This window comes from Rana temporaria, chromosome 1 (assembly GCF_905171775.1).
Source record: "Rana temporaria chromosome 1, aRanTem1.1, whole genome shotgun sequence".
Lineage (NCBI taxonomy): Eukaryota > Metazoa > Chordata > Amphibia > Anura > Ranidae > Rana > Rana temporaria.
The window spans coordinates 166,774,842-166,788,681 of NC_053489.1; the positions used below are offsets into that span (position 1 = coordinate 166,774,842).

The 13,840-nt window shown below is 42.3% G+C and overlaps 1 protein-coding gene across 5 annotated transcripts in view; it reads left to right on the forward strand.

Moving 5' to 3' along the window:
- Nucleotides 1-13,840, forward strand: part of TAOK3 (TAO kinase 3) — a 371,844-nt gene that overhangs the window by 12,737 nt on the left and 345,267 nt on the right. The window contains exon 1 of one of the 5 annotated variants that reach the window (XM_040345746.1): nucleotides 2,751-3,255. The exons of the other annotated variants lie outside the window; for them this stretch is intronic. The gene's annotated coding sequence lies outside the window, so the exon portion shown is untranslated. Of the gene's footprint in view, nucleotides 1-2,750; nucleotides 3,256-13,840 lie in introns of those variants that run through there. 5 annotated transcript variants of the gene reach the window in all.

Genomic DNA, 13,840 nt, shown 5'->3' on the forward strand with positions numbered 1-13,840 from the left:
AATGCATTATTATTTCTTTAGAACAGCAAAACATTATATATCTAATAACACTATCACTAGTTTTAGTCATATTGTTTTGACTAAAATGCCATTTTAGATTTTAGTAGGCTCAAATAGTATTAATTTAGTAGATGAAAATCACACTGGTTGGTACTTCACTTAATGTGCTGGGTATGGTGTCTGGTACGCTTCTGTGTTTAGTAGGGTTTGTATGGTGTGGGTGTGTCTGTGCGCTTACACACTGCCCACTGTGCTGGGTATATAATGTGCACTGATACTGTACCCACTATGCTAGGTATGTTGTCTATGGTTATGCATCCTCTGAGCTTAGGTGTGCTGGGTATGGCCTTTTTATTTTTATTTTTTCAGGCCAGATGGTAGTGCGTTTTGTATTTGGCTCTGTTCAGCGTGTTCCGGTGCCCTTCATTTCCATGCCACCCAAAAATGCGTTGTGATTCTGCCTTGATTGTTATGCGACAAATTGCGCTGCAATCCCAATTGCGCGACCCGTGTTATACAAAAATAGTTCTGGAACTTCTTTTGGGCATCGCACGTCGGAATCGCACTGTTTTTTTAGGTGCCATTGAAGTGAATAGCACCTGACACTCATGTGTGATTGGATATTTTAACGGCACCTTTTAAAAACGCAGGCAGAATCAATGCGTTTCTGCCCATGATTCAAAACGTACTAGATTTGAAAAACGTAGGTTCAATGCGATTTATTTTCAGTGGCACCTAAAATGCTGCGTAATTTAGTGCACGACGCATCGTGTAAAGCTTAACGCCCCAAAAGTTCCTGCTCCTTTTTATGACAAACGTCACGTGATTTGTTATGTGACAATAACGGCAAAACCGTACCGCATTTTGGGTGCCATTGAAAATAATGACACCTGAACCTGCATTCTGCTGCGATCCCAAAATGCTAAGCTGTGAATGGAGCCTTCTGTGCGCTGTCCTTCTGTAGTCTCTGATGTGGTGCACAGCATTGAGGCTGTTGCTGCGCCCAACTGTACAGGGTATGGAGCGTGTGTATTGTTTTTTGTGGTGCCCACTGCACTTTGTGTGTGTGTGTGTGTGTGTGTGTGTGTTGCACGCAGAACGCGCACTGCCTGTGTTCAGACTTTTGCATTGGTTGCTGCGTGCACGTGCTACTTTGACATACAGCTTGGGTGGACGCAGGAGCAATAACCAATGGGGCCTGGGCACGGAATGGGTATCAATACTTTTTTTTTTTTTTTATTTATTTTTTCTATGAAGCTTTATTGTTTTGGAGCTCTTAGTATTACGCTAAAGTAGAACTGCATAGCAGACAGACCAAATCTGTTCTACTCATTCAGTTATCACTGCTTGTCACTATCGTCTGTTTTTATTTGGCTTGTTTGAGTCTTCCCTGTAAGAAGCAAGCAATCCCTGAATCGTGCGGTGACTGCCTCCTAGCACGGGATCTGAGCTACAGCTGTCCTTATGGGTTGCCTTTAATAGAGGAAGTGGGGCCAACACCCTTCTTAGAATTTTTTTTTTTGTGCAGAAAAATCTAAGCATTGGTGACTACCAGCTAATACCAGTTTTGGATGAAGTTGGCAATTACCGGTATTTAGACTGTTCTCTAAAGGCTGGTAACACACGGGCGTCGAATATCGGCTGGTTCAACAGAAAACAGGTGCTGCCATGATGGATCTGAAATGACAGGTGCTCTTTAAATGTAAGGACTTATTAAAGATTCTAAATACCAGCAAGAATATTTGCAAACAATATCAAGGTTTCCTATTTAGAATAATAAGCTGTCAGGTTAGTAAAACAGCGATATCGGAACCGATTCATACAGTTTGCAGTGTACATATATTTTCAAAACAATGGGATAAAGGAATATTCCTGCACTTTGTTTTATCTCATGGTTACCGTGAAATTGTGTGACTGACTGCATCTCAAAGCAGTGCATGTTATCTGAGCTTGGATTCATTGAATGAGTTTACCAAAAATGTAAATTATTGCAGAATATACAGCCTCATGCTACATAACTAAGCTCCATTTCATGCCGAATTAACTAAATTATTGTATCTTAAATAGGAAACTATTGTTAATAGTGCGGTGGACAATGTGACACCGAGGCTGGAGGGAAACTGCCAATAACATCACTTTAGTCGCCCCAGTGTGAACCGGCTCTAAACGAATACTTTGTTAAATCCCCTTTTGATATTATGACCGTATTTAGCCTTTTAGGGGAGGAGTCTTTCAGCATAGCACATAATGCCTTTGGAATCTTTGCCCACTCTTCCTTGCATTAGTGATCCAAATCTGTCAGATTGCGAGGACATCTCCTATGACCTTTAGGTCACCCCACAGATTTTTCAGTCGGATTCGGTTCCTGGCTCTGGCTGGGCCATTCAAAAACGTAGATTTTCTGGTGAAGCTCCGTACACAGGGGGCCGAATGCCGGGTAACCTTGGCCGGTTCAATAAATGACCGTTTGGCTGTCTTCTGTCGGACGGGCATGCTGGAAAACCAGCAGCTGACTGGCTCCTGATGGTGGAGAGCGCTGATCAGAGTGTTCTGGCAGAAAGACGTCCCCCTGTCAGACCACAACAGCTCAGCGAGGGAAATCGCTGTACTAAAGTCAGATCGTTAGTACAGCACATCCGAGCTGACCTTCTTTTTTTTGTTGTTTTGTTTTTAATTCAACCTGCCGGTGTCTATGTCAGCAAAATCTTACTTGGACAGCCAATCCTACTAAACCGTTTTTTCATGGGCTTAATCAGTCACTTTCATCACTGGCCAGTGTGTACTGGCTACCATCAGCTTGAATATGATTGGTTGACACAGACACTTCCCCAATTTTATAACAACCCTAATTCAAAGTAATTTTATCTTTTTTGTCTGAATGTTTCACATCTCAAAAACTTTGCATTTCTACAGAGATGTGTAAGACTTTTTATACCCACTGTAATACTGACTGTCTGTTGAAATGCAGTCCCCGCTACTTCTCTCTTTGTCGCAGAGAAATCTCGTTCTATCTCACGTAAAAGGAAAAGAAAGTTAAAGTCAGGAAGTTGACTGAAGTAGAGGAAACGGAACAGAGTTATTCAAGCACATCGCTCTAGAGCCGTAGTAAGTATTTAGGCTGGCTGACCTCTCGCTGCTATAGAGACTGTCTGTAGGGAAGACCATACAGCTGTGTAAGGCAAAGCCTCAGCCCAGAAATAAAAGAGAACATGGACTTAGGTGTGGCCGCGCTACATTTGCTGCTCTGATTTTCTGGTATGTATGCTGCAAAACTAACCATGATCTGTCCTTACCTTACCTTGATTTCTTTGAGTTTATTTTACTTTTTACTTTGTTCGTTTTTCTACAGTATACAGTTAGTAAAGTTATCAGCAGTGCCATTAATTTCATTCTTTTTTTCACTGGGAAAGGTTGAATGCAGTCACAGCTGTAGAGTATAAATCTCTATATATAGCTGCTTGCTTCTCTGCAGGGTGTGTCCGATACATACTTATCACATAGATCTCTATTAGGAATACCTTCAGGTTTTTTTTTTTTTTTTTTTATCAGTACATTTTTAAAAACCTCTTCATTTTAAATTGTGTAAAGGCTGTCTGCTTTATCACTGCAACATAAAAAGACAGCGTTCTATGGAGTGCTTTACTTGAAAGTATTTTTAATTAAAATAAATTAATTTTTTAGATGAGGGGTATTCTGTAAACTTCTGAAACTGCCAGGGTCCTGTGCGATGTGTACTCACTATTACCGGTGTGTTTTTTTTTTTATATATGTTCTTGTTACCACCAAAGAACTTGCTGAAGTGGCCTAGACTGATACCAGCATCTTTAGCACCTGTATGCATGGCTTTTGCACACAATATGCCATGCTCTACTGATATTTAGTTATTCAGTGTTTTCACTTAGAGCCAACAGTATGTAAACTTCCCAGGCAGGTTCACTGAACCATGTGAAGTGCATTATATAAGGTCTGCTTGTTCTGTGACAATTAAAGCCAAGTGCAGATTGGACACAGGAAACCCTCTGAAACCCTCTGCCAATAAGAAGGCTGTCGTTGCAAAACTCAGACTGTTTAGATCCTGTGTCTGTAGTTTACGTTTGTGGCATAAGCAGCCAATGTTTAATTGTCTTGTAGCACGTTTACCATCCAGTAACTTGCCTTACCGGATGTCCAATAGTTTGCTAAAGGACTGTGTATCATAAAATACCACCCCTATATATATATATATATATATATATATATATATATATATATATATATATATATATATATATATATATATATATATATATATATATATAATTACATTTTTTTTTTAACCACTTAAGACCCGGACCAAAATGCAGCTAAAGGACCTTGCCCCTTTTTGCGATTCGGCACTGCGTCGCTTTAACTGACAATTGCGCGGTCGTGCGACGTGGCTCCCAAACAAAATTGCCGTCCTTTTTTTTTTTTTTTTTTTTTTTTTCCCACAAATAGAGCTTTCTTTTGGTGGTATTTGATCACCACTGCGGTTTTTATTTTTTGCGCTTTAACCACTTCAATACCGGGCTTTAAAACCCACCTCCTTCCCGGGCCTATTCTGGCACTTCTCTCCTACATGTACAAATCATTCTTTTGCTAGAAAATTACTCAGAACCCCAAAACATTATATATGTTTTTTTAGCAGACATCCTAGGGAATAAAATGGTGGTCATTGCAACTTTTTATCTTGCACCGTATTTGCGCAATAATTTTTCAAACGGCTTTTTTTTGTAAAAAAAATGGTTTCATAAATTAAAAAATAACAAAACAGTAACGTTGGCCCAATTTTTTGGTAAAATATGAAAGATGATGTTACGCCGAGTAACTAGATACCTAACATGTCACGCTTTAAAATTGCGTACACTCATGGAATGGCGCCAAACTTCGTTACTTAAAAATCTCCATAGGCGACACTTTAAAATTTTTACAAGTTGCCAGTTTAGAGTTACAGAGGAGGTCTAGTGCTAGAATTGTTGCACGCGCTCTAACGCACGCGGCGACACCTCACATGTGTGGTTTGAACGACGTTTACATACGTGGGCGGGACTTACGTGTGCGTACGCTTCTGAGCGCGAGCTACCGGGGACAGGGGCATTTTAATTTTTTTATTATTATTTTTTATTTGACTTATTTCTTTATTTTTTACACTTTTTATTTTTTTTTATTTTTTTCAATCGCTTTTATTCCTATTACAAGGAATGTAAACATCCCTTGTAATAGGAATGTGTGTGACAGGTCCTCTTTAAGGAGAGATGCGGGGTCAATAAGACCCCACATCTCTCCTCCAGGCTGGAAAGAATGAGATCGTGAAAAACAATTCACAGATCTCATTCAAACTAGCCGCAATTGTGGTTTGTTTACTTACGGGGACCCGGGCGTGACGTCATCACATCGCGCCCAGGCCTCCGACGGTCATAGAGATGACTGGTGACCATCTGGTCACCAGTCTTCTCTATGGCAAACATCCGGCGGACGGCGATCATCTCTCCGGGCCCCCGGTGGGACGGGAGAGCCCGGAGAAGCACCGGATGGTGGCGGGAGGGGGGGGATGTCCCCTCCCGCCTGTAAGAACGATCTAGCGGCGAAACTATGATCGTTCTTACGGTGCGCAGGATCGCCGCCGCTAAAAAATTATATCTCAATGATGCCTCCAGGTGCAGGCATCATTGAGATATCCCCCCGCAAAGCCCAGGACGTCATATGACGTCCACCCGGGATAACAGGTCCCCGTTTTGGACGTCATATGACGGCGTGCGGGTGTCAAGTGGTTAAACAAAAATAGAGCGACAATTTTGAAAAAAAATGTAATATTTTTTACTTTTTGCTATAATAAATATCCCCCAAAAATTATATATAATTTCCTCAGTTTAGGCCGATACGTATTCTTCTACCTATTTTTGGTAAAAAAAATTGCAATAAGCGTTTATCGGTTGGTTTGCGCAAAATTTATAGCGTTTACATAATAGGGGATAGTTTTATTGCATTTTTATTTATTTTTTTACTACTAATGGCGGCGGTCAGCTTTTTTTTTTTTTTTCGTGACTGCGACATTATGGCGGACACTTCGGACAATTTTGACACATTTTTGGGACCATTGTCATTTTCACTGCAAAAAATGCATTTAAATTGCATTGTTTATTGTGAAAATGACAATTGCAGTTTGGGAGTTAACCACAGGGGGCGCTGATGGGGTTATGTGTGACCTGAAGTGTGTTTACAACTGTAGGGGGGTGTGGCTGTAGGTGTGATGTTATCGATTGTGTCCCCCTATAAAAGGGATGACACGATCGATGACGGAGCCACAGTGAAGAACGGGGAAGCCGTGTTTACACACGGCTCCCCCCACCGTTCTTCAGCTCTGGGGACTCCAGCGGCTATCGGGTCCGCGAGTCCCGCTGTCCCGGTCACGGAGCTTCGGACCGGGTCGCGACCCACGGCTGGGTACTAGTACAGGACGTACCTGTACGTACATGTGCCCAGCCGTGCCATTCTGCCGACGTATATGTGCAGGAGGCGGTCCTTAAAGCAGAGGTTCACCCTCAAAATTAACTTTCCAGCATCCTTAAAGCGGAAGTAAACCCATCAATTTAACAGTTTGAAAAAGCGGTTACATTCCTGGCATGCCGGGAATGCTAACTGTCACATTGGTTGTGCTTTCAACCAAACTGTCAAACCATCCAATGGCTGGTGTCCTAACTGATCACATGTGCAGCATCATGGCAGTTGAAGATTAAACAGAGGCCAAGACGCGCCTTAGCAGCCGTCAATCAACTCCTCTTCGCTTAGAAACGCCCATTCCCCGCAGGATTCCCCGCTCGGAGCCGGAAAACAAGGGCTCATATAACGATAAGTAAAAGGAAAAAAAGTGGATTTTTGGGTGAACCTCCGCTTTAAGTGGTTAAAAAGCCCTGGAATACTTTCCGGTGGGTTCCTTTTGGGTGTCCACGTCGCTTGTGAGGTATGTTTCCTATTGACTTTCCAGCAGTTTTCCTTTGGCGATCCAGACGGGTGATGTCAGTGCAAGAGGGCTGTAGTGGGAGGTGATTTTGGACAGATCTACATTCTGCACTGCTGGATTATCAATCCCTCGCACATAAGTAACGATACCACAAGGGACCTGGACAGGGAACTTGGGTAAAACACCCTTCAGAATAGGTTAGAGGAGAGCGTGTGTGTGTGTGTGTGTGTGTGTGTGTGTGTGTGTGTGTGTGATACTTTGTCAGAGTGGAGTCCTAGCAATCATTGCTTTTATCATTTATTAATTTTTTCATCCACATCCGGTCTACAGGAAATCTAGCGATGGCTAAACTGGTTTTCTCAGGGTGAAATTTTGGATGCGGACAACAGCGGGTTATGCCTGGTGTAATGGATCTCCACATTGTTTGTTTTTTAACGAGCTGCATGTTTAACCACTTCCTGACGGCCGTATGACTATATACGGCCGCAGGGTGGTTCTACTTCTCTGGGGCGCCGTCTTTTTACGGCCGCCCCTTTGCTCGTTCCCCGCGCGCGCTCCCGTGCGTGCAGCGGGGAACTTCCAATCGGAGTGGCTGTTTGCTAGGCGATCTGTGCGGCCAATGAGAGACGATTTCATATGTAAACATATGAGATCATCTCTCATTGCCGGCTCACTCACTGACAGCGTCCTGTCAGGGAGAGAGGAGACGGATCTGTGTCTCTTGTACATAGAGACACAGATCGGTCACCCCCCCCAGTCACCCCCCTTCCCCCACAGTTAGAACACTATACAGGGTACACATTTAACCCCTTCCTCACCCCCTAGTGTTAACCCCTTCCCTGCCAGTCACATTTATACAGTAATTAGTGCATATTTATAGCACTGATTGCAGTATAAATGTGAATGGTGCCAAAAATGTGTCAAAAGTGTCCGATGTGTCCGCCATAATGTCGCAATAAAAATCGCAGATCGCTGCCATTACTAGTAAAAAAAAAAATAATAAAAAATAATAATTCTTATTTTGTAGGCGCTATAACTTTTGCGCAAACCAGTCGCTTATTGCGTTTTTTTTTTACAAAAAATATGTAGAATACGTATCGGCCTAGACTGAGGATAAAATATAAAAAAAAAAAAAAAATTTAGCTATTTATTATAGCAACAAGTAAAACAAAATTTATTTTTTTTCAAAATTGTTGCTCTATTTTTGTTTATAGCGCAAAAAATAAAAACCGCAGAGGTGATCAAATACCACCAAAAGAAAGCTCTATTTGTGGGTAAAAAAGGACGCCTATTTGTGGGGAAAAAAAGGACGCCAATTTTGTTTGGGAGAACCGTCGCACGACCGCGCAATTGTCAGTTAAAGCGACGCAGTGCCGTATCGCAAAAAGTCCTCTGGGCAGGAAGGGGGTTTAAGTGCCCAGTAAGGAAGTGGTTAAAAATGTTGTAAATGGCTCCGCCATGCATTTTTAGTTCAGGCCAGACATGTCTCTTGGACAGATTGATATCCCCAGTTAAAGATCATCTAGTTACTGATAAGAAGGGCCTTACAGCTTCCAGGCAGGACAGGTTGGTCCATAGCTCCCAACTGTCCCTGATTTGGAGCAATGTCCCTCTGTCCCTCATTTGTCCCTCATTTTGGTCTGATCTCTATAGTTCTATATAAAATGCACTTTTTATCTTTCAAAAAGTGTTTTCCAGTGCTAAACCTTTCAGCCAAATTCTAAATTGCTGCAATTGTAAATTTTAAAGGCCATTTTAAAGGAATAGTAGTGATAAAAAAAAAGCCCTTGTGGGTTTAATTAACCATTTTCTTGGGTAATTCTCCTTTTAAGGGGGTGTGGCAGGGGCGTGTGCTATGCCTACATACGTTTGCTAGTAGTTGTCCCTCATTCCCATCTCAAAATGTTGGGAGGTATGTTGGTCTACAAATATTGCGGCCATAAATGGGGGGGGGGGGGGGGGGGGAGGGGGAAGTAACACTTGGTGTCTATCTTCTAACCAATTCTTGTCACAATTTTTTGTTATCCATCATGCACATTGTATGCCCCTTAAATTGCATAAAGTGTCGTAGAGAAAGCCCGGCCTGCCCAATATGTGTTGCTTATTCTGCTAATCACTTCCATAAGTTCTGGAAATACCCCAAACTAGTGTGTTACTGGAATGAAATAATGGTTTTAAATGAGGCATATCAAGTGGTTCTACATAATGGTCCTTAAACCTACATTTTGGGGTACTTAGATGAAGGACTATACATTCCCAATGCTCAAACCACTATCTCTAGAGTAAACTATATTGTTTCTGGCTCATACATGTGTTTTGCTGAAATGGATTGCCCCAGTGCCCCCCACCTTTTGAGTAATGGTGTGCACAGGTTAACTCTACCCTGCTTAACCACTTGCAGCCTGTCTACCATACATTTACTGCGGCCGCTTTGCACCAGATCACGCACCCAGCACATGATCTGATACTTCCAGGGCTGGGACGTGCATGCCGCTGGCGACCCTGCTCCTACACACAGCAGGAGCCCAGTGGCAGGTACCGCAGACTTTGTCTGTCAGAGCCCATCGATGACAAAGGCAGAACGACAATCTGCCTATGTAAACAGGCAGATTGTCTCTCTGTCAGAAGAGCAAGTATTGATCCTGTGTTTCTGCAAAGCAGGAACACAGAGTTTTGCCTTCCCCCTAGTCAAAGCATCTTCCCCACAGTGGGGTTAGCACAACCTTGGCATACAGTTAACCTTTTGCTCATCCCCTGATGTTAACCCCTTTCCTGCCAGTGTCTTTAGTACAGTGACTGTGCATTTCTTAGCACTGATCACTGTATTGGTGTCACTGGTCCCCAAAAATTCTCAGGTGTTGGATTTGTCCGCCGCAATATCGCAGTCCTGCTATAAGTCGCTGATCACCACCATTTACTAGTAAAAAAAAAGATCCCATAAGTTTGTAGATGCTATAACTTTCAATATCAATTAATTTTTTTTTTTTTTTTTTTTTTTTTTATTATTATTATTGGGTATGTTTTATACCATAAAGTAAAACCTATTTTTTATTCTTCTCTAAATTATTGGTCTTGGGCCCCTTTTACACGTACGGATCCTGTGAGGATTCGTACCTTTCTCATCCGATTGCTCAGCGGGGATCGCTCCATTGATCCCCACTGAGCTGGCAGATGACAGGTCGGTCCCCGCACACTGCAGCGACCGCCCTGTCAGATCTCCGCTCTCCTCTATGGGGAGATCGGATGAACAAGGACCATGTGTCCGTTGTTCACACGATCCGCAGACAGATGTAAAAATAGGACTTTCCTCCGTCTTCAGAATCGGACCATAGCGGGGACTGATGAGATTGGGTGTCGGCGGATGTTCATCCGCCGACACCCGCTATCACATAGGGATACCTGTATGTCTGTATTTCATCCGAAAACAGATGGATGAAATACAGACATACTGTCCGCAGGTGTGAAAGGGGCCTTAGTTTTTGCGTTAAAGAAAAAAAAATTCAGAGGTGATCAAATGCCACCAAAAGAAAGCTCTACTTGTGGGGGGGGAAAAAAGGACAAAGTATTTATTTAGGTACCGTGACGCTCGACCGCGCAATTGACATTTAAAGTAATGCAGTACCGTATCGCAAAAAATGGCCTGGTCATGAATGGCGTAAATCTCCCAGAGGTTAAAGAGACATATTTTAAAGTATCGGGATACTTCACTCAAGTTTTACACAAAATATTGTACCCTTGGTTACAGGTTCCTGGTGTATCCCCACTAGCTCTGGTATGTCTACAGCTATTAAAATGCTAATTTAAAGGGGTTGTAAAGGTAAAAAAAATGTTTTCCCTAAATGGCTTCCTTTACCTTAGTGCAGTCCTCCTTCACTTACCTCATCCTTCCATTTTGCTTTTAAATGTCCTTATTTCTTCTGAGAAATCCTCACTTCCTGTTCTGTCTGTAACTACACACCGTAATGCGAGGCTTTCTCCCTGGTGTGGAGAAAGCCTCTTGAGGGGGCGAGCAGGCAAGTCAGGACACTCTCTACTTTGCAGATAGAGAAAGGAGCTGTGTGTTAGTGGGCGTCCTGACCCTCCTGCCTGCCGCCCCCTCCCCCCTCAAGAGGCTGTCAGGATGCCCACTAACACACAGCTCCTTTCTCTATCTGCAAAGTAGAGTGTCCTGACTTGCCTGTTTGCCCCCTCCCCCCTCAAGATGCTTTCTCCACACCAGGGAGAAAGCCTCGCATTACGGTGTGGAGTTAGACAGAAGAACAGGAAGTGAGTATTTCTCAGAAGAAATAAGGACATTTAAAAGCAAAATCGAAGAATAGACCGTATTTTTAGTTATTGCTTGGCTTTCATTTGATTATGATATGACCTTGTTACTGTTATCTTTATCCGTCTGGTGATAAGCTTCTCAGTGATCTGGGGAGGGCAGAGATGACATTCGGGGCTAATGGACCCCTAATCTCCCCCATCTAATAATAGTTAAATGAGTAAAATATTTTTTTTATTTTTATAGTAAAATTAATTATTTTTTTATTTTTAAAGCTCCCCTGTTGCCCTGCGAGCACACGCAAATTTAAATGCACACATAGGGCTCGCACATGTATGTTGCAATTGCACTATACATGTGAGGTATCTTTTGTAAATGTTGGGGTGAAAGCGATAACTTTTTAGGGCTGTCATTCACGGTGAGCTCTAAACTGATAACCTGTAAAGGCTTTTAAAGCCTCAAGTTTGTTTGTTTGTTTGTGCGCGGTTAAGTTACATTAATTGGTAGTTGTGTAAGTCTTGATAATTTGTGAGATAAAATGGGGAAAAAATAGCTGTCTTCAATTGTCTGGCATTCATAGAAAAGCTTGTCTGAACAAGTGCATTTTCTGAAGTTCTGCATCTGAAAGTGAAAATCTTTTGGTCTTATGTAACTGAGCAGTATATTTGTGGTGGGTTTTTTTTTTTTCTTTGCATCAGAAAACGCCTACTAGTAATTTTAACAGGGAATTGTTCTTAATGAGGAACCTAAGGGGATGTTTGATATGATTGCAACATATGTTTCACAAATATACTTGAACTGCCACCAACAACTAGTGATACATAACCCTGTTTGTAAACTGACAGCCCTCTTGCTTGAACGTAGACTGTGACTTTGTTTTACGTCATAAAAAGCTAGTGTTTTAGGCAGGAAGGATTAACTAAACCCAAAATGTGCAATATTCTTGTTTTTATAATGAGCCTGCAGAGCATTGCACCCACAATCCGTAGATCGTGGGTACATTGTCAAGCTCCTGCAGACTTTGTCTCCGGTTTGCCTGCCTGTACCTCCATACAGAAAGACGGTTACAAATCTGAAGAAGTGTTAATGAACTAAGAGCTCTTATCGGTACCCTTGCAGTTAATTCAGCACTTTAAGCAGTAGGCTTTGGGACTTGTAGTTCATTCATTCAATCAGATTGCTGTGAATGAATCATGCGGCTGTGTGGGCTAATCCCCGCACAGCCCTACAGTTTGAGAGGTGACAGCAGGTGTGGGGAGAGGATCCCCTGCCTGCTGTCATGGGGCGGAGATTGGGGGGGGGGGTAGACCAAGAGCATGTTACACATTACACCCTAAGTATGGGGTACATTTATTTGTTTTCTACAGGCGCCTGCAAAGCATTGCACCCTTGCTCAGTGGATTGCATGTACAGTGTTGGGCTTCTGGAAATAATATACTTATATATTTATGTGCAATAAATCCACATACGTATAGTAGTGATCATTTTGTGTCCATGAAACATTCCCAGGAATAATTGTTTGTGTTAACTTCAAAAAATTGTGTTCAAAACAATCCTAAAGTACATTTCTTAGTCCTTTTTTGAAAGCAGAGTTTCACCTACAAAAGGAACTTCTGCTTTCCGGATCCCCCTCCAGTGTCACATTTGGCACTTTTTCAGGGGGGAGGGGGAGCGGATGCTTGTCTAATACAGGTATCTGGTCATGGCAACTGTATGACGTCCTCACTCTCCCCCCCCCCCCCCCCCTAGTATCCTGCTTGTGTGGGTTAGTGTGTCCTCGGAGAGCAGCGTCGACTGGGCGCATTCGCATTGGGATCTGCACGTTGAGCGTGGTGGTGGACAGCCTTGGATGTGCTGCCAGGAACAGGGCAGCTAGGTTGAATGTCCACGTCTCCCCCCCCCCTCCCCTGTCGGGATCTTGAGGTGGTTTTAGGAGTGCGGCCACAGTGGAACACTACGATGGCTTTGCTCTTTTGTGTTTTTGTCTTGCCAAAGTACTGAACGTCATTGACCTAATGAATATGTGAGTGAGAATATGTGTTGCAGTACTGTGAAAAGCCAGTATGATGAAGCAGGTTGAATGTGACGGTCATTCACCTGGCAAGAGGTGATAGAGAAGACTTTCTGTGGTGATAGCGCAGGATTGACAGGTAGATACATGACACAAGAATTTTCATATCCAGGTGCTGACAGTCTGATTTATAGCTCACTTTATTTACATGTGATAGGTTTATGACCATTTCTTTTGTTACCTGAATTGCTTTATTTGTGTTTGAAGAAGGGACAGTCTAATGCCACAGTCAGGCTATTAACCAGGGTGGATAAAAATCGATGATTTGAAAAAATAAAATTTAATTTTTTTTATTATTAAATCAGATTCCTTTTTCTTTTCTCCTTCTTTTTTTTTTTTTTATCAAATTTTATTTAAATGCTTATGGAGTAACTATCTAAAGATAGTTTACTATTTAAGATGCAATAATTTAGTTTATTCAGCATGAAATGGAGCTTGGTTATGTAGCATGAGGCTGTATATTCTGCAATATTTACATTTTTGGTAAACTCAATCAATGAATGCAAGCTAAGATAACATGCACTGC